Source organism: Anser cygnoides, chromosome 16 (assembly GCF_040182565.1).
Source record: "Anser cygnoides isolate HZ-2024a breed goose chromosome 16, Taihu_goose_T2T_genome, whole genome shotgun sequence".
Lineage (NCBI taxonomy): Eukaryota > Metazoa > Chordata > Aves > Anseriformes > Anatidae > Anser > Anser cygnoides.
In genome coordinates this window covers 11063069-11084488 of record NC_089888.1, presented here as the reverse complement: position 1 = coordinate 11084488, position 21420 = coordinate 11063069, and the positions used below count along the sequence as shown (strand labels likewise).

General features: G+C 44.8%; 1 long non-coding RNA gene across 1 annotated transcript in view; it reads right to left on the bottom strand.

The window, feature by feature from the left end:
* The window catches only part of LOC136786494 (uncharacterized), a 50047-nt gene that overhangs the window by 5628 nt on the left and 22999 nt on the right, over positions 1-21420 (bottom strand). Inside the window, exons 2-3 of the long non-coding RNA XR_010825343.1 lie at positions 19364-20324; positions 13612-13754 (exon numbers count right to left, since the gene is read on the bottom strand). This is a non-coding gene — a long non-coding RNA (uncharacterized lncRNA). The remainder of the gene's footprint in view (positions 1-13611; positions 13755-19363; positions 20325-21420) is intronic.

Here is a 21420-nt window from a genome sequence, read left to right as displayed (position 1 = left end):
AACTATTTTTCTTAGGGAATACATTTTTTATTAGCTATTATTGCTCAATTTGTGCTGGTTTTTAAAGAACTCATGTGGCTTGTGGGGACAGATGAAGAGGAGTGATTCATGACTCTCTGCAAAGATCTCCTTTTTTATAAAACCTCATCAGTCAGTCATTTCACAGGTTTTTAAGCCCATATGAACACACTGGTGCAGCTGTGACCTGCCTGGAAGTGCCCTGGGAGGAGACATGGGAACACAAAACCAGTTTTTTCACAAATGCAGGAGAGATGATGGAGGGTGGCAGAGCCAGTAACACTGACATGACACCAATGTAGACACCCAGAGCTTGTGCAAATCCTTTAGCTGTCTTTAAACCAAAAACCAGTGGAGCTTTCCTTCCCTCCTGCTCCTCTATCCTCCCCTTCCCCTCTCTGTAGCCCAGCGGCTTACAGGATAAATTCAACCGCGTATTGGTATTTAACTAGCTTATTCACAGGGACATTTGATGGGCAAGACCAAGATGGAAGCACCAGAGGAAAAAAAAAATACCAAAAACAGCCCAGAAAGTGCTTTAAGCTCCCTGGTGCACTCAGAGTCAGGATATTTCAGGCTGTACAGGTTCCTCAGATTTCTCCTTCAGTGACAATAATACAGTCATACTGATGCATAAGTAGATGCTCTGCAATGCATATTCTCCATGCAAATACATTTTCTGTGTAGGGATATATATGAAAAATATTCTTATGGGAAATATGTATTTCTCCATCTAAAGATAACATTCTGGATGGCAGAGCCATTTTCTTGGTCATGCTAAATGACTTAACACTGAAATAAATCTTTAAGTTAAAAAAAAAATCCATTTTATTTTCCCATTATCCAGTGGAGAGGGAAAGGGAAAAAAAAAAAGGAAAAAAGAAAATCAAGTGAATAGAACAACTAAAAGGAAACAGAAGCAAAAGCCCCTCCTGCTCTGGCTACTCCTACTCATCCATCACCTGGAAGCTGGACTTTTCCAAGTACTTTGGCAAACAGGCTACCAGTACACACTGAGGTCATGGAAATGGCTTCTGGAGAGCTATCATTTTCTCCAGCAGCCCGAGGGAGTCTGGGCCGCTGAGGGAAGTGTAAGGTTTCCTTAAGGGACAATGACCATCTGCGAGAGGAGACACCACAGGTCCCAGCAGCCCTCCCCTTCCCACGCAGGGATGGGGCAGAGCACGGCACGGATGCAGGAGTGGGGGCAGATTCTGGCCGTAGAAAGTAGAGGACCTCTGCCATTTCTCCCAGCCTCTGAATTATGAGATTGAGAAACACATTTCTCTCTTTTTTTTTTTCCTCTCTGAAATAATAACTCAAACCTAGAGACAGTTTAGCAATAGCTCATGTACTAAATTGCTTCCATTTCCTGTTCACCTTACTTCTAATGTGTTAAAAAAATTGCATCTGAGGGATGTTTTTTGTTATCCTCTGCATTAGTTTGTGCAGGGGTGTAATATACTCTCATCTTTTACTGGAGGGAAACATAAATGAAAGGAGCATTTAGAGAAATACAAATTTGTACAACAAAAATCACCCTATGTGAGGAAAACTGCAAAATATTAATTAAACAAACAAACAAACAAAGAACTACAGAAGCAGGATACAGTCTGCTGTAGAATTCAGTTATCAAGAAGCACACCTGCTCGGTGGAGGACCAATTATTTTCCTTTTTTCTAAAGACTTTTATGGTATTGTAATTAAGGAGCTTGAAGAGTTAGGCGCACATTTTAATTGCTAGATAAATAAATGAAAGGCAACCATACTGCACTCTGAAGGTTGAAAGACTGATGAAATGGGAGGGCTGGGGGGAGGAATTCTATGTTACTATTTCAGAGAAGATGTAATATGAAAAGCCAGGGCTGAACCCAATAGTGCCCAACTTCCCTGCGCAGCCACTCGGGCCTTTAAAGAACAAGGCTCAGCAGGAGCAGATCCCAGCCCGGCAGAGACGGTGGGGATGGGCTGACACACAAAGCCCGCTGCACAAAGAACACCGCTGCATTTTATCTGCCTGTTTGTGAGGCAGCTGCAATCATCGGTGCTTTTCACAAGCAACAAATGTAGAAGTTGTAGGTGTCTAGCCAAGCAGGGGATTGCATTTTATCAGCTCAGTGGTACTTCAGTCAATTCTTGTGAATGAACATGGAAGCTTATTCCTCTAGTCACTGCAAACACACTGAAAATTTTTCAAGAGTGACAAGAGCACTCTTCAGTGGCAATGGCATCAGCAAAACAACCTGAGTAAGAGATAAGTATTGTGACAATGTCACTTCAGAAGACAGAAGGGGCCTAGATCTCCTTCCTGCTTGGGTTCTCAGAGTCTGGGAAGGGGACGACACACTTCTCTAAATCATCATGGCTGCACTTAAGCCAAGGGAAATAGGACACTGTCCACCAGTTGAAGACCTGCCCTCCCATGTTTAGCACTTGCTAAGAGCAAGTACAAACATTTAACTTAAAGAACAGGCTAGCTGAGGATCTATTTCATAGACTCACAGAATCACAGAACCATATGCCGAACTGGAACGGACCCACAAGGATCACCGAGGCCAGCTCCTGGCTCCACACAGGACCACCCAAAAATCAGACCATGTGTCTGAGAGTGGTGTCCTAAGGCTCCTTGAACTACAGCAGGTTCGGAGCCATGGCCACTGCGTTGGGGAGCCTCCACTCCCCCTCAGGAGGAAGCTGTAGACTATGATGAGGTCCTGAAATACATAGGCAGCAACAGATTAGAAGTAGGTGGAATTTCACTCTAAACTTTATATCTGTCATTTAGATGCATGAGCAAAGCATCCATAAGTGGTAATAAGAGAAGATATCATCAAAATTGCCCTACAGCATCAAACGGCAGGAAATCTGCTGGGGGTGCTGTCTCTTGGAAGCAAAAGGTATTGAAGACTTCAGGAAAAACCTGCATTTCTTCTGTTTCTGTCAAATATGTTGTTTTTGAAGCCAGCCTTGACAACTCCACTTCATTATAGATGAAAAATCAACAAAATCTGAAAATCATACACAGTACCTCCTAGTTGTATGGAAACATTTCCTTCAGCCTGTGCTCCATAAAGAAATCTGAGTGAAAGAATAAACTGTTCTGTAATGCAAGTAGGGGAGTCATGGTCTCCCATATCCTCTGTCACTCACTTTTCTCAAAAATATACCACAAATCAATGATAAGTCACAGCAAATCAGCACAATTTGCCCATTAAGGATGATAACGGATATGGAGCAGGATGGGCTTTCCAAAAGCTACACTCCAGTTCTACATCAAGTTATTGTTCCCCTCCAGCCCAGAAAAGTCTAACAGCATCTATCAGACGAAATTATTCTAGTAAGGAGTCATTTTACAGCCCACGGTGTGTAAGACCTTTGGCCATGTTGATCCCGAAAGATGGCATGGCTGACTCTTCCTTTTACAATTGCGCTCTGGCCATTAAAACCAGGCCGGAAGCTCACAAAATTTGCTCATCACTGATCTGAGATAGTGATTTTCTCCATGGATGCATTTCTTCATGGATACACAGCATAGTTCTGCTTATCCCCAGGCTCTGTCAAAGGCCAAGCCTGCCCATACCTTACATGTGCATTCTCCTTTTTTCTTAACCTCTTAGTATCTTCTTTTTGTGACTCTTTAGGTCCTGCCAGCCCTTTCTTCTAGCTGAAGAGAGACCTATTCAATGACATTCTTGTGCAACTACCCTGAACAAATGGTTCTCAGTTCATTTTTCTTTGTGCATCATTTTATTCAGAGCAAAGCTCATGTACTTGAATTGCAGATGTTTTAATGAGTGCATTCCATCAAGGATGCTCATAGGTAGCTGTCTAGGACAAGGCTGCTACCTATATGGCCTCGAAGAGGGTCTCCAGAACCACTTGTTAATAAAGATTGCAACTCAGATGTCCACTAAAACACCAATTCTTACACTATTGCATGCACCAGTGAGCAAACCTTCCAGGTCAAGAGTCCCTGCCCAGAGGACTTGGTACCCCTTGTAAATCCCTTGAAAGCCTTTGATACTGAGTTATGAAATGCTTCTACCAGCCCTGGTCTTTCTGCTTGAATGACTAATACCTCACCAATGCCAGATGGCTATGGCCCCAGTTACCCAGAGGCAAGATAGAAGAAGAGGGAGCAGGATAGCTAGCACTCTCAGATGGACAAATGTGCACTGTTGGTGCTGGCAGAAACTCCAGAAGGCTTTAGCTGGGTGAAACATGAGGAGAGCTCAGCTTTAGTGTCCTCTGAGTATTTCAGTCATGGGGCTGGTCAGCTCCTCAACAGGAAACACACAGACAGGGTGTGGGGAACCTGGCACATACCCATGCCCTAGCCCATGGACAGTATCCTCAGTCAGCCTCAGGTGGTAGACGAGCACTAAGCAATACTCTTGCTAATTCAAGATGATGATCCCAGAAGCCCTTAACCCATTTTCTGATGTTTCTCCAGTCTTGTACCCTGCAGGCTACATCTTCAGATAGGATCAAAGATGCTTTACGTACTTTAATTTTGCTCCGAGACATGGAAAACCAAGAAAAGAAGCCAGGACAAGCTCTCCTGTTATCACTAAGTGACAGAGTTAGACTGTCTTGAAGCACAGGAGGTACATGAGCTTTTACCTTGACAGAGCAGTGTTTAATTTTCCATAAGGAAGTTGCTGAGAAATGTCTCAGGGAAGATGTAGCAGATGAAGGATTTATAAAGTCACGTTTTTTCTGCTTCAGTTGCTGGATGCTTCCCTACCAACCTCTTCTTTGCTCTCCTTTGTGCACAGCTCTGCAGCTTTGCCAGGAACTGCAGTGCTGAGTTAACATCCCCAGTATGCAGCAGCAGAGATAAGCACCAGTATAACACAATACAGTACGGAAACAGGTACATGTACTACTGTGTCATTGCTGGCCTAAATGGGGAAAGGCAGAAGTACTGTGCAGGGTGGGAAATTTAAAAAATATTTTCTTCTGCGTTACCAAGCATTTCAGGAGCCCTTGTTCTGCAGCACAGCAACCAAACAGCACAGCAAGTGAGCTATGAGGTTTAGCAAGCCAAGATGCCTTATGTGGAGTTAGATTAACTTCTGCCCATTTATCCCTGTATGACTACTACATTTAACAGGATTAATTTATAAACATGTCCCTCTCCTCCAGGGACTCTGAATGCCAGGCTCTCTGGAAATTTTTTGCTCTGTTGTATTGAATTTTCTTCAATAGGTACAGATATGGCACAAAAGGATGGTGAAAGGCTTTAACTGGCAGGAGCTTATGCCATCACAGGAATTATTTTTTTTTTTTGATCATGGGGAAGTTTACTCGGCACCTGGCCTGATGGCTGCAGATGAGTCCCACCTGTCTCAAAGGGGGAAACGGATCCTAGCCCAGGTGCTGGCAGGGCTCATTGAGAGGGCTTTAAACCAAGTATGAAAGGGGATGGGGATGAAATGAGTCTCCATAGGGGTGAGCCTGGGGGAAGGGTCCCAGGGTTGTTGGTGAGGGCAATGGGACAACTGAAGTGCATCTACACCAATGCATGCAGCATGGGCAACAAACAGGAGGAGCTGGAAGCTGTTGTGTGGTAGTCAAACTATGACCTAGTCACCATCACTGAAATGTGGTGGGACCACTCCCACGACTGGAGTGCTGCAATGGATGGCTACAAGCTCCTCAGAAGGGAAAGGCAACTCAGGAGGGGAGGTGACGTGACTCTCTATGTTAGAGAGTGTTTCGATGTTGTCGAGCTTGGGGTTGGGAATGATAAGGTAGAGTCCCTGTGGGTGAGGATCAGGGGGTTGGCCAACAAGGCGGACATCCTGGTGGGGGTCTGTAATAGACCGCCAAACCGCGATGAAGAGGCGGATGAGGCGTTCTGTAAGCAGCTGGAGGAAGTCTCTCAGTCGCCAGTGCTTGTTCTCATGGGTGGTCCTTGTCTTGGGCAGAGGGACCACGAAATGGTAGAGTTCTCTATTCTTGGTGAAGTCACGATGGGGGTCAGTAAAACTGCTGCCTTGGCCTTCCAGATGGCAGACTTTGAATTGTTCAGGACACTGGTAGGAAGGGTCCCTTGGGAGTCAGTTCTGAAGGGCAGAGTGGTCCAGGAAGGCTGGATGCTCCTCAAGAAGGAAGTCTGAAAGGCTTAGGAGCCTTTCAGACTTCCACCACACACTAGCTGTGTCATTCCAAATACCATACTCAGACATTTCCTGGTCTATCTTCACTGTGCAATTGCCCCTGCCTGACACATCACACCATAAATGTCCTCTCTCCAGTAGTGCACCTTCTGTGCACCTTCCTTCCCCATCCAACACCCCTCAGTCTCCAGCAGCTATTCACACAGATCGCTCAGATCCTTTTCCAAAGGACCTACGTGTATGTCTCACCTCTGAAGGACAGAGATCACTGTCAGGTCAGGGAGATCTAAACAGGGACCATGACCTGCACAGCTGCATCACTGGATCATTTTAGTAGGTCTTACCCTTGACTGAAAGCACTGCGTAGCCTACATCCTGCCTTCCCTGAGAAAGGGCAGCTGGTGCCAACACAGCTAGCTCCAGAGAGTCAGTGCAGACAAGCCGCTCCAGTTTTGCCTTCGACATCGCTCATTCAGGTAAACCCCAGCGGTGGATATAATGCTGACAGGAATGAACCATGCCCTAAACACGATTTGACTGCTGATTAAGTTTGCTCTTCTCTGACTCACTTTTCTTGCCCTTAAAAGCCTTCCACTCTCCTCTCCCACAGGAGGAGCACTTCCAGAACTGAGCTCCTGGGGTGTGACCTCCTGGTCAAAGCCCAAGGCAGCCCAAAACATGTACTTCAGAGGACCAGCAGCAAAGGTCACGGGGAGTGGACTTCACTTGCCTTTTCACAAATAATTTCTGTCTTTTTAGTTTTCAAAGACCTTATCATAGCATTTTGAGACTGAAAAAACAGAAGGCAGAGAAGGCATCAAAGTCTTAATCAGATTAGTCGTCAAATCTCAGAATTGTATCATAAATAACAAGAAATCATTTTTCCTTTCTTGAGATTTAAGAGACTGAATAAACACTTCAGCTTTTAATAAAACATCTCTTTTCTAGTCTTATGGTAGCAGAGAGAATTTGGAATGATAGAAAAACTCAAAGCAGCCAACTTCAAGGTTAAATCAGGTTATTAAGTGCCCTGCTAAATGTGTTCTGAAAACCTCCAAAAATGAATATCCCACAAGCGCCGTGGGCAACTTACTCTGGTGCTTCACAACTCCTGTGACTGAACAGTTTCACCCAAGACTATGTAAAAGGATCAGCAACCAGCAGGTAACTAACTGAAGGAGCATAGAGAATGCTTCCTATTCTGGGAGGTCCTTATCTGTCTACCCATCATCGCAGAGCCTCTGTGGGGAGTGCAATCCAAAGCCCAGGAGCATCTGCTGAAAGGCTCTCCTGGCCTGCGTGATCTTTGCAAAAGCTGCAGTAGGCAGCATTGGACCAGCAGTCATCCCCCAGTGCAGTCTCACTTTTAACGTAGTGCCACACTCAGCAGGCCTTTTTGATGCTCTTATGGCTTTGTTCTTTCAGTTCTCAAGCTGACAGTTCATTTTCCTTCCTACAAGTTCCTGCCATCACACAAGAGAATATTTACAGCTGTCTAAACCCTGTGCCCAAGCATTCTTCCAGAAAACCGTACATGGCATGTGTGTTCTCATTGAAAGGAGAGACAGGGAAATGTAATTTACATTGAGGATGAGGTTCTCTGAGTGTGCAGTTTCCTTGTGGTTCCCCTAGTCTGCTTCCATCCTCTCCAGTGTTTTGAAACTAGATCCTGCATTACAAGAGTTCAAAAATTATATATAAAACTGATCACCTTGTGTTCAAAATCTGGAAAATTATGGAAAAAAACAGTTTGGGAGTTCTTTTAGTTAGCTTGATGATGTTTATAACACAAGGCTTGGGTCATACTTTCAAGCCAGTTTCTGCAAGGCAGATGGCCTGAAGCTTGTCAGGCATGCACACGGCCAACAGCTTGAAGAGAACACCCTGATGAGAAAGTCAAGAAACACCAGCGAAGGCTGGGAATCCTGCTTAACTCCAGAGGTGGGATTTTCCACGTATCTGTAGAAGATCTGAGGCAGTGCTTCCCAGTGGTCAGGACACCTCAGCCCATATCCCAGCCTCTTCACTTCTGCAAGCAAGAAAGCAGAACTGCTTCTTTGTACTCATAGAACGTTAATTTTGCCGACAGGGTAATAATAAGGCTACTAAATCAGTACTAAGATTTCTTACATTGCATACACTACTTAAATTACATGTCATTTTTACAAATTGTAAACTAGATAAATGACTACTCACAAGTTTACACGTGACTTGCAATTGAGATTTTCTAGCCATGGAAGTGGCATTACTGAAGAAAATTGTGCTGGACATAGTGGTAGTCCTCAGAACACAGCAATGGGAGAATAGGATAATTCACTCATGCTGAATTGGAACTATGTCTTTTGAAGTGTATAAATGCTAAGATCAAAATATGATCTCCTGAGCCAAGGTATAACCTACATCAAGAGGTGGAAATTAGGAAATCTGCTTAGAAAGCCTACTTTTTCTTTCTGGAAGCAATTGACCCCTCCCCCCAACCCCCACCTCCCTTAATTATGACAAAGCCCCAGTTTACTGGATTGCTCTACATCTGAAATGCCAGATTTTGGATTAGATCCCTATACATAAAACCACAATGATCAATGCAAAGCTAAATTCAAGTATTTACTTGAAGTCTATCACAGCCTTACTGCAAAATTAAGTTAAACCATTTCTGGACACACTATAGCTCTGGTCATTTTCCATTATTTTGCTATTTGTCAGAACCACAGTGTACAAAACAGTGCAAAATGCAAAACAAACAGGAAAAAAAAAAAAAAGCAACCACTTAGGATTAATTTTTAAGACATTTTTCATCAAACATGGAGAATGGAATAAACAACCTTGGGGACTGTTTCTTGTTTTTTACCTCCTAATATTATTACCTGAGGGAAATCATAGTTGAGAGAGGTGTTAGGTAAACAGGAAAAAAAAGTATTTTTCATATTCTTTCTCTAATAAAAATAATATATTTAGGTTGTTCTCTTCTTCAGGGATTTTAATCATTTTAAGAGTATTCAAACAGCTACAAAGTTATACAAAAAAAGGTTTGATTTTTAATTGCCCAAAATATACCAAGTAAAAGATAAATTAGACTATAGCTTACAAAAAGATACGTACTAAAAGGCATACACCCCAGTACCAAGAGAGTAAGTCTCCTGGCCTCCCCTGCTTCCTCTTCCAGACTGCCTGATCTCAGAGCTTTAGCTACAGCATATGGCTCTTGCTCAGTCTTGAAGTTATCACTATTAATATAGCATTTTAATATATCATAATATATCACTTGAATATATCATTTTTAATGCCTCCCCCCCCCCCCCCCCAGAATTCAGCATCAATCTGCCTAGAGCACAAGCAGCTCAAGCTCATTCTAGTAAATGAGAAAGTGGGGGACAACAGAAAGAAGACAAGGAAATGGGTGGAGAAAACAAAAACAAAACAAGAAAACACAAAACAACAGCTTAGATAGACAGATACAACAAGAAGTGTATCAGCACCAGCTGCCTATTCCTAGTCTAGAAAGCAATGCAGAAGTTCAACACTTTTTTTGGTTTTGATTTCCTGGGTTTTGTTTCAGAGCCCCATGGATATTTCAGGCCCCAGCAGATGGTCAAAGACAGGAAAGAGACTGCAGTCAAGTTCTGCTTGGGGTGTTGATGACATGCAGAGGATGAGCTCCTACTGAATATTCACAGAAACACCCCTTCCTTTTCTGAATGAATACATCCAGGGAAATCCTCCTGCAGGGAGGTGTCTGTATGAGCTGCCACATGCAATGGCCCCATCAATTCCCAACACTTTAGGAACTTCCAGTCTTCCTAAATCTGGCCAGTCATGCCTACAGAAGCCAGGAGAGCTCTTGTGCTGCAGCTCTGTAGTACGCAGTGCCATACATCCAGAAAACACCTGAAATACTTCTCTCCATCATGGCTTGGAAACTCTGTTCCCTCCACTAGTTGATACCTGTTTTACAAGCCTGGCAACGGTGCTACGTAGATCAAAGCTCATTCAACGAATTCCTGCAGAACCGTCTGGCCTAAATCCTCCTGCTCTTGATGTTCATCCTCCCTAACCTCCCAAGGCAATTTGGCTAACAATCTATGCTCTTCCAAAAACCATGGCAAATACAGATTACTGCAGCTGGCTTACAAAGCTCAGAGCATCCAGCCACAAGGTGTCAGCTCCACCTCTCCTCACCACCAAGTATTTACAACAACCAGCATCATTCTCTAAGTATACTTCAACCTCTCTTCAGTTGCTTCCCAATGGATGGGCTGGCTTACCAAAAAGCAGAAGCTGCACAGTATGTTCCAGAGAGAGGAATTATGGCATTAGGAGTTGTTGTCCAACATCTCAAAATTGTTCTGACCGGTTTCTGCTTTGCATCAGAGCATGTCTTATGAGAAAACTACCCTGTAGAAGGTCCAGCGACCAGGGGAGTACAGACAGAGGTCCCAACACACCACGCCCACCCTTTGGGCACAGGACATTGAGAACATTTCTGTATGCCAGGCAAGGATTCATGACTGTCAGAGGAACCACAGCATAACTGTATGATAATGCACCCCACCCTGCAAGCGTAGCCCAGGACAGGCTAAGGGAGCACACACATAAGGACTTATCCCATCTCTTTTGGTGAGGTCAGGTGTGATTTTTCATTCTGTTGTCCTGTGGCCAGCTCTGAATTGTGAGCAGGGCTCCCTGTCTGCTGGGCTTGCCAAGAGATGATTTGTACACATCAACCTAGCTGACTTTTGAGGTTGTCCCTACCCTGTTCAAGCTCGCCTTACCATCCCCTGTGCCTTTCTGGTTCTCCCAGGAGACAGCAGTTTGCTTTCCACAGGAACAGGTCCTTATGGTCCACATGATACAAGTAAGAAAAATTTCCACTCTTCCCTGTCTGCTGGACCACCGGCTCAACTAAATGACAGGGAGTTGTGTCTGGGCTGGCATTTATTCCTCTTAATGTCTGTGAGCTCTCATAAAAGATTTTGCCTTGATATTTCTTCTGGTGCACTTGGAGGGCATTAGATCAGATCTTCATGGGGCAGCACAAAGTCCTTTCCAACTGAGTGAGATTTCTGTCTATTTAGCAGCTCAGCCAAGTATTCCAGGGGGAGGCTTGCTTGAAAGAAAAAGATGTTTCTTTCAAGCCTCGCATCTTACTCTGTATGAAAGCAGCAAATGCAGTGAAAAGAGTGACCTGCCCCAGCAAGCATGTGTTTGGTAACAAGGTTCGGAGTTCAAACCATTTTGGCAGGGCATGAACATGACCTACGGCTAGCAGGTCCTGCTTTGCATCCCACACAATAACCATCATTTCAAGATTCTCAAGTGGATAACACCTATTGCTCAGTTTAAAACACTTAGAGCTGTCACAGAGGTAAGAGGGAATCACCTCTGGGACTAGAAGTTACTTACAAATGATTTCTTGGCTCTGCTGAAAGGAGAAAGATTTAGAGCACATGGCTAGACCTACTCTGTGAAGCAAGTCCTGACTGGAAGTGCCTGAGAGGCCACAAGGCTGTTCCAAGGGCAGTGGTGGAGCATCAGGATAGGGACGGAGATGGGCAGAACTGCGTGCCCAAGTGAAGGTGAGGCAGGAGGGGGACCTCCCCTCTTCGCTCTTCCCTCCCTATCCTTGCAATTAGAAGCAGAAGCAGCCTGCTGGCTTTGGGACAGACCCAGGACATGAAGTCCCCTCTAGTTTTCTGCCTGGCTCTGCCACCTCCCCAGGTGTGACCATCCAAAAGTCGCCATCATTCCCGCGCCTTCAGATACCCTTCCCCATCCCGCACAGCACTTGGACTATTCATAAGCTGAGCAAGGACTGTCTCAAACATACAGCACCACAGGGACACAGTCTTAGAAGGCGTAATCTTTGGCTGCACACAGGCAGATAAATCACATGGGAGTTGCTTGGTGGCCCCACTCTTTGCCAGATAAAGAGATTCTTACATGGCTGCCTCTTCTGAAGGAGAGGAGGCTGTGAAAGTGGGTAATAATGTGCGCTCATATAGACTCTGTCTAAGAGCTTGCTGTTCTGCTATCAGTTTAAACTTTGTCTCTATATTAAGCTACATATCTTTGATTCACCAGCCTTCCTGGGAAGTTTCCAAGGCTTCTTGCTTCTGAGCTCGTGCTATGGCACTGTTCCTGTTCCCAGCCAGAAAGATCTGGGAGTTCAGAGAGAGGTGAGGTTACACAAACTGTATTAAAAGAAAACCCACCACAGCAACAAGCTCTATTCTCTCAGTCCCAAGGACAATCACTCAGTTCACTTCTAGGAGAAAGTCTGGCTTAACTTTTTTGGCTGCATGAGCCTGAGCCCCTGGAGTTCGCCACCAGCTCTTCCCAACCATGGATTTCTGCTCCTTGCCGTGGCTGGCTGTTCACAGAGCAAAGTGGCTCTGATTTTTCGTGACCACTTGACTGCTGTGCTCGAGTTGCCTGGAAAAGCACAGCACACTGACTGGGACATGAGCCCACTTCTGTACGCGAACCTCTCACCTCAAAAGTTGTCTGCAGTGTGGTGGCCACGAACGACACATGGAGCTGTATTTGGGCAATGCTTAGTCCCAGGGGAGCACCTTGCTCCCAGTAAACCACAGGGAAGCTGAAACACCTGGGTAACAAAACCACGCACATACACACACTAAAAAAGGAGCAAGATTTCTCTTGCTGCTCTTCCACAAAAACAATGCAGCCTCCACGCAAAGCAGATGCAAGCATACACTGGCTTGGTCAAAAGATCTCCTCATTTCCTTTGCTTTTTTCTGTTTTTGTTTGTTTGTTTGTTTGTTTTTTATTTTTTTTTATTATTTTATTTTTGTTTCCTCGCATGCAGCTGTTTCACTTTAACAAACACGGCACAGCATGTGCCTGTCCCAGCACCCAGCTCAGTCCAGCTTGCTTGCTTCATGGCATCTCTCAGCCTCCCCAGACCTCCGTCTGCCACCAGCTGCTCCCCCTACATGGACCAGCACATTCCCCAGAACCACAGGATGAATCGGGCCGTTACTTACGTGAGCATCGTGTTACAAGCATTTGCAATGGGACCGCTGGCACCACAGCTGTTGCTGGCTTAAAATAAGCAGAGTTGCTAGGTCTGATCGCTGCTGCGACTGTGGCATACTAAAGAAAAGGTCCCAACAAGGTTTTGGTTCTGCTCTCAGCAGAACACTGAAGGAGAGCTAAACTTCAACATAATTTATCAGTGCTTTATAGACCTCTTAAAGCACCATGAAAGAAATACTTTCTGTAGTCAAGGTGGTGCATTTTATTACGCTCATCCAACAGCATAACCTTTGTTTAAATCCAGGTTAATGGAACTTATGGTAGTACTAAAAGAATAAAAATTACAAATGAGCAAAAAGAATCCTAAATCTACATTTTTTTTTCAGAGATCATTTAAAGTTGAACAACCTTAGATTTGACCTTAGGAACAGAGTTGCAAAAGCTTCTCTGGACAGCCCCAAATTTAACTTACCGGTGCAGAGGGCACTCTTGGCGTAGACTTGTCTTTTACTCTGCAATGAGAAGCTCATGTTGAAGAGTGCAGCCCATCTCTCTCACGTCATGGTGGCAGACAACAATTCCGCACCAAACTTGGAGCAGATTTCTACTGCACAGCTGAAATGAAATAAATACATCTACTCATCCTCCATTAAAATATGCCAGAAATACTATTCTTAAGAAACACTTTCATGGCCATTTTTTTAAATGAACAAAATTCATGAGAGACATAAATTGCTACAGGGGTATACTGGGAGTTAGAAAACACTTGTTCATTCTTGGCTAGGCCACGTGGTAACCTGAAGAGTTCGTAGCTGAATGCACCGAACCTTACGGTTGAATCTCCTCTCTGTGCCTCTCCCACAGCTGCTAAGTGGGTACCTGCTCAGGTGTAAGACCTGGCGCCCCACGCCAGAGTGCCCAGAGCTACTGAATTTCCAGAAGCAAAATAGAGGCACACAGCACAGGGAAAGCAGTCCTTGTCCTTATGCTAGATCCCGGGTACATCCTGAGACATGGGACTGTCCCCGTGATCTCCATACCAGCCATTCCTGCCCACAGCATTTAATTCCCCACATTTCTCCAACGCAGTCCCTCCCTCATCCTCCACCTCAGAGACTGCAGACTCCAGAGCCCTCAGCTCCCCACTCCTCTGGTCCCACATAATCCTCTCAGCTCCTTGTCCACTGAAGAGCCCAAACTCTACCACCCAAACTATCCATCCTACCTCAGATCTATCCTAGAGCTACTCCTGTCCTCCCCCTCTACCCCGGACACCTCCACTGTGTCCAGTGCCTGGACTCAAACCCGTATGTGACCAAAATAAGCTCCAGCCAGCCAGCTGGAGACACCAGCACCAGCTCCACTTCACAGCCCTGCCCAGATGTGCCCTCCTCCTAGGAGCAGAATGGTCATGGTCTCCTGTACCTTAGGCCGTAAGGACAGTGTGTACAAGAAAGGGACACGAATTCTAACATACTTGGCTTGCAGCTAGTGTCCCCAGCCCCGTGGCTGGCTGCGCACAAGTATCATTCGGCTGTCCCCCACCGTGACATTTACTGAGCGCTGCAGGAATGCACGGCAGACCTCTGGGCTCAGCTACACTCATCAGGCTGTAGGGCAGGTGTGATAAGACAGTTTGGGTTCCTGCAGAAGATGGGAAGAAATGAGAGAAAGCAGGCAGAGACAAGAGTTTTTGCCCAGCTGCTAGGCAGCTCTGCAGGTGTTGTCGCAGCTTCAGCTGACGGCAGGCACCACGGGACAGAAGAGGGATCCAGCTCCGACGTGAAGGTTGCTGTGCTGGGCTCTGGGACTCCGTCATGCTGTCTACTCAAGCAAAAACCCCTTACAGAGCAGTGGGGGCCTGCAGCAATCCATCTTTCTATTTAAGTCCTACCAATATATTTATTTGCTCTTGCCTTACCAGCCTACGACCGAGCTAACTACCACAATCCCCCCACTAGCCTTTTGGTGTATTTTTGTTCGTTTGTTTGTTTTGTGGGTTTTTGTTTGTTTTGTTTGTTTGTTGTAACGGGTAAATATGAGCCACCCAAGCCCCCCTATCTGGGACGCATGCTCTGCTCAGCAATCAGTAAACACTGCTTGGCAGGGCAGGACCGGGCTGCTGCAGCCACCTGGCACCCTGGCAGGCAGCGATCTTACATCGCCGGGCTGCGCTGCTGCGGCCGTGAGGAGAGCAGGGGCCAGACGCCACGTAAATCAGCTGAGCCCTTCAGATCAGTGCTGTGGCTCAAGGCCTGGGGGATACAGTGAGGGTCCTGTTGGCACCTCTACTTCCACAAAGTGTACAGAAAACAGGCAAAGTGAACTGTTTGCATGAACGTGATTGTTACTGTAGCTTGGCAGCATCTGTGAGCAAAAACCAAACCACAGCCATAAAGTATGGAAGCATCTGGCCCCTTTCTCCTGCTGTTTACATTTTTAATTTTGCCTGAAATGTCTTTCCAGGCAGTGGGAATCAGCTTTCCTTTTTCCCATACATGAGCAGTGGAAGCGCAAGGCATGCCACCTATGTGAGTTCCTGTATCTGTGGGGTGTTCACAGGCTGTGTTCACCTCCAAATTACAGAATACCAACCCAAATCAGGGCTCTGTTGTGCTAACAGTAAGAAATAAATGCTGTCACGCAGTGTTTGCTGCCTTTAGAGGAGAGAGAGTGCATTTACAATTTTATAGACTAGAAACACAGTCTGAAGAGCCTATTTAAACCACATTTAAGTTCCAAGAAAGACTCTCCTTGACTTCCCTGGGTTTTGGATCATGCTCAGGGAAATTAAGCAAGTTGCCAAAATTCACACAGTGAGTTTGTAGAAAAGCCAGAGACCAAAAGCTAGATTTGCCGAGCTCAAGCATTCGTACTCAAGCCACTCCACTGCTGGAGGTGCTGGAATGGCAACAACAATCTGCTCGAGTGTGAAATTCTAGCTGCCAACCTGGCAATGTTTTTATTTCTATGACCTATTCCATTGCTCATATCCAGGATTTTCCTTGAGCAGAAAAGAATTAGAGAAGACTCGGCATCATCACTGGACAGGCACTAACATGCCCATGATAATTCATTAGCCACAGAGGAGAAGGAAAGAAACTCTCATTTTCAGGAATCAGGACATACATCTGGGGCACTGGGCTGCTGAACGGTGAATCAAGGATGGAGCTTTATGTAGCTCAAGTGCCCAGCTTTCTGGGCTGCAAGCTCACGGATGCTTTTGCCTTCCTGGAGGCTGCTTGCAGGGGACGTTTGCTCCTCTGCTTGGCCACAACAAGCATGTCTAGTCCTGAGTGGTCAGCTGTCACTGCTTGCTCTGGTGACCCACATACTCAGCCACATTGTGGTAGAATAAGGTGATGGACATTACCCAGAAAATACATTCATTTTACCACACCAATTAAGTCCTGAGATCCTCCTCCTGTTTCATCCAGAAGTGAGTCTGGCATTGCTTTTTGTTTGTTAAGCTTCACATTCTGGCTAAGGGGCTTACTGTAAAGAAAAGCAGTTACTGCCATGGACAAGGGATCGTTTGGAATCATTTCATGTATCAACCAAATGCAGCCTTTTATGTGGGGAAATGCAGCAGCAATTTACCAGCAGTGGCTAGGGATGAAGACAACGACACCCAGTGAAAACTGCAGAGGAAACTGTATAGATATCTGCACGTACAGACACCTGATTTTGGCTAAGGTACTACAGTCAATTGTTAGAAAAGTATCACAAAAGGTTTTCTGAGTAAATGTCCTTTAGTTTCGGATCTGATAAAAGCATTTTCTGGAGAGAAAGAGAGGCTGTGAATCTATTTGAAGTAGGAAACTTGAAAATAGAGTGTTGTATTCTGAGGGGGTTTATTTAAAGATCTTCTTGCCACTGTTCTAAGTTCTGAAGATCTATTTTTATGCCTTTGTTTTCATTTGAAAGAGAACACATTATTCCAACTGCCCTATGACTAGCAAAGATGGTTATGAAAAGGAAAAGAAATGATCATTTCCTTCTCTTCATAGCCAAGGAATTTGCATCTTATAATAATGGGTGTAAATTTAACAGACTTTAACAAAGCAGAAAGCCTATACATCTGCTGAATGTGGTGGTATCCCCCCCATACAAGTCACTCTGTATGGAGGACACGAGATCAACTGGAGCACTTGAGAAAGGACGTGTATTTGGGGAGGGTCTCAAACAAGGAAATGCAGCAGAATGACAGACGTGCTTCATGATTATAAGTCTTTAATACTCATTTTATAAAGATCTGGACCACATCACAGATTTCAACCACCGCTCAGGGCCATGCCATGCTCTAGGAATGACATTTTAATTTGGACATGGCTGCCCTGTGGAGAGTCACATTTGAGATCCAGCTTTAAAACAAGTCATTTGTATGGTGTATATCAAATACATATTATTTTTACAGGGTCCAATGCTGCATTACAAATTTTAACATTTCAAATTTTCATCCTTGAGACCAATGGGAATTTAATGCATGTAACAAATAGCAAATATAGTTAGCAGTGCAGTATTTCCAGGCAAAAGAGTGGCTTGACCTCATCTGGACCTGCCTGGTGTCCAAGCACTGCAGAACAGCTAGTAAGACTTGGCAAAGAACCGAAGTGCAGTAATGGGAATGATTTTTTCCACTCCTACGGAGAGAGAACAAAAACACAAATTTACCTTAGAAAGGGAATGAGCAGGATAAGCAAAATCCTGAGATCGAGGAAGGGGAGAGCAAGCACTTTTCTTTGCTATTTCCCAACACTGGAACAAGCTAAAAACTGGTGAAACAGCATCGCGCCAAGTTCCAAACTCACGAGGAGACTGCCCTGCCCCTTCCCACACCATCGTGACTCCGTGGGAGCCTCCAGTGCAGGATGCCCAAGGCTTTGAACTTAGGAAACAAGAAGAGACTTGACATGTTAATGAAGTATGAATATTCCACACTAAAGAGATTCTTCTAAAAGAACATAAAATCTAGTTTACAAGATGTAGACAGACCTCAGCTATTAAAATGAAGGGCTCAGGGCTTCGTAGGGTTGGATTAGCCTCTAACACAGACAGTGAGGGAGTCTCAGGCTTTCCTCTTTTGCCTCAGAAAAGGGAGATGGAACTGAAGAAGGCTCAGGACTTACCATATTTGACCTGACCCATTTCTGGCAAAAAGAGGCAAGAGCCAGGTGAGATGGTAAGAGATGAAACTGCCAATCAGCATTTAGATGGCAGCAGGGTGCAGGACAGTGATTATGTGGCTGCTTGCTGTCAGCACATGCAGCTCTTTAGAAGCCATTAGATTTCTTTCATGGGGACTCTGTCGTGCTGCCTTCATAGCAAAATCAGCCTAATAAAGTATCTCAGTGAAGCAAACGAGATAGCCAGCAATGTATGGCTCAGTGTGAGCTTTTCACCAGTTGAGGTAAGCAAAGAAAAAAAGGCTAATATTTGGGAAGAAATAATTTTCTGACCAAACATGCTGTTTTAGAATAATCAGACCTACATGGATTTCCATTGCATCAGCAGCTAGTCCTCTAAGAAGGAGAATGGGGGGATGGATAAATTAGTGTCAAGTTTCAAGTTTTTGTAGATTAAATATTTTGATTTTTCTAAAGTGGTTCAAATAATCGTCTTGTATTTGACAGACATTGTCTGTAAAAAAGTACTATATCTGCTCCAATTTGAAATGTATGCTGTCAGTAAGGCAAGTGAAGAATGGATTCCATTTGTCACCATCAAAATACTCATGTTTTTGGTCACAGAGTTATAAAGCCAGCATCTCCACAGAACTATAGTTATAAGAGTGTTTAGGGAAGATTTTCAGAAGATTTTAACACTTGCTTTTCCCTTCCCTAGTACAGCCTTGCAGAGCTGACCTTGTGCATCGTGTGCACAACTGGACAAAAATAAATGTTTTTATCCACCCAGATTGTTTGCAAAGTGATTTGTCAAAACCAGCCTCCCTGCTCACCCATTTGTATCACATTATATTAATTTGCCTCAATAGTCCTAGCACGTTAAAGACCTCCGGAAACAGGCTGTTCTTCTCATATGGCTCAGTCATGCCAAAATTGAGCAGCTGAAGCACTGTAAAAAAAGGGGAATTCCCAAGTCTGCTTCACTTTTCTCCATGGCTTTGCTTATGTCTCTTAAACCTGAACCCTGCAACTAGAGACTATCATGTTCCTCCAAGAGCATCCCCCAGCCAGCTTCTCAGGCCAATTTACACTACTCACCATGACCAAGCGTGACAGAGTAAAGGTGCTTAATCCTTCAGGATTATCTCCTTGGACAATAGAACTGCACGCTTTAATGGGGCAGAGGAAAGCCACACAAACGGCTGTGAGTACAGGTCTTGCTGTAGGTCAGAGGAATGTAGCTTAAAAGGCAGAACTGAAAGTTGTTGTGCACAACCACTATACACACACAGGTCTGAAAATCTGTCCTGGGGAGGGCTATAGTACGTCCCTTCCAATGTCCCCTGAAGCCCACCCTTGCAGTGAAGCCCTGACGCTTTCCAGGGCACAGTTTGACAGGAAACATAAAAAGGTACTCTTTCTCTTGACTTTCAAACAGGCTACTTTCAAAGTAGCAAACTTTGAAAAAGCTGATAAAGCACAACTTAAATGATTCATATCTTCCAGTTCTGCAGGTTGGGTAGGGCTTCAAAATGCATCTGCTGCTGGTCCTCTTCTGCTCCTCTCCTGCTGTTTCATAGCTGGATAATCATCAGAAACTAGAGCTCAGTGCAGAAATGGGACCATGTCGATGAAAAGAATCAATCTACATGAAAACCACGTAGGATAGTGTATTCCCCAGAGATGAGAATAGCAAGGGGCCTTATCAGGAAAAAGAGGAAATGGACAGATTTAATAAGATGCATAATGCTGAAGCACAGCAGTAAGGAGCCGGACCAGATCCCAACAGCACTGAGCTCCGTCTTTTTTCCAGGAGTTGTCAGGAATCACTCTATGCTCTTTTCCTTCATTCCTCTCATCCCTTTGCTGGGATTGTTCCAGGCTGAGGACATGTGTTTTCTCTTGTGCAGATACATGGCACTTGACAGCTTCACTTGGGGTGACCTTTCAATCGACACTGCTTGTTTGCTTGTTCCCACTTAGAGTGCTCTTCTGCAGCTCCGTTTCACCATGAGAGAACAGTATTCTCTGTTCTCTGACCAGTTCTCTAACTCAGCTTCTGAAATAGGGGAAAGCGGAGATGTTTCAGTATGTAGTATAAAGACAGATGATATAGGAGAAAATGAAATAATGAGAATGTCCCAGAGCAGAGAAAGCAAGTTGAGACCTTCAGGAGTCAGAGAAGAATAGATAAGACAGAAAAATCAGTTAACTTTCTCAAAGAAACTATCATGCTTTTGGACACAGTGATGTTAATGTCTAAATTAATACTATAATTATTATATATAATTGCTCATGTGCAACGGTCAGTGAGAAGAAGCCAGCCCTTCAGATTTGCTCAGTTACTTTGTACTCTGTGCAATTCTGTTAATACAACAAATAGCTGATTTCAGTATTGCCATCCAGGCTTTGTTTTAAGAAATGGAAAGTCTAAAATGGGACATACAGAGGACTTTCTATTCTGCTTCCTTTCCTCATTCCCTTCCCTTCCCTTCCCTTCCCTTCCCTTCCCTTCCCTTCCCTTCCCTTCCCTTCCCTTCCCTTCCCTTCCCTTCCCTTCCCTTCCCTTCCCTTCCCTTTCCTTTCCTTTCCATAAGTCATTTAGCAGAGGGCTGCCTTGCATGCCCAGGACAGATGTCAGGCATGGCAGAGGAGAGAGGTGACTGATCTGCTCTGCAGTGTCTCCACAAGCACCGTTTATTTGCTGCACACACCCGATCTACTTCTGTACTCCATCACCACGGCAGCTTATTGACATCCAGACATCCTTGCAGACACCCTCACAGCATCTTCCCATGACTGCAAATGAGGGAAACACAGATGCCAGAAGGCATCCTGAGTGGGAGACAGTTCATAAAGGAGGGAATGTAAAGTGGGAACACATCTGAGCGGGTACTGAGAATTATCCCAGCACCTACAGCAAACTTCAACAAACACAGCTGCTGAAAGAGGACAAGGCCTGGACATGCTACAAGCTCCCTAAAATGCAAAGAAATCACAGCATTGTGCTTCCATTGCAAACACTGCACTCAGATCAGGCATGAGTTCTCCAGAGACTGGTGCAAGGACTAGGACCAGCGATGTCTTTGGTGACATCTGTCCCATCACACACATGAGCACATCACTCCTGTGGAGAAAAAGTGAGATGGTGGCTT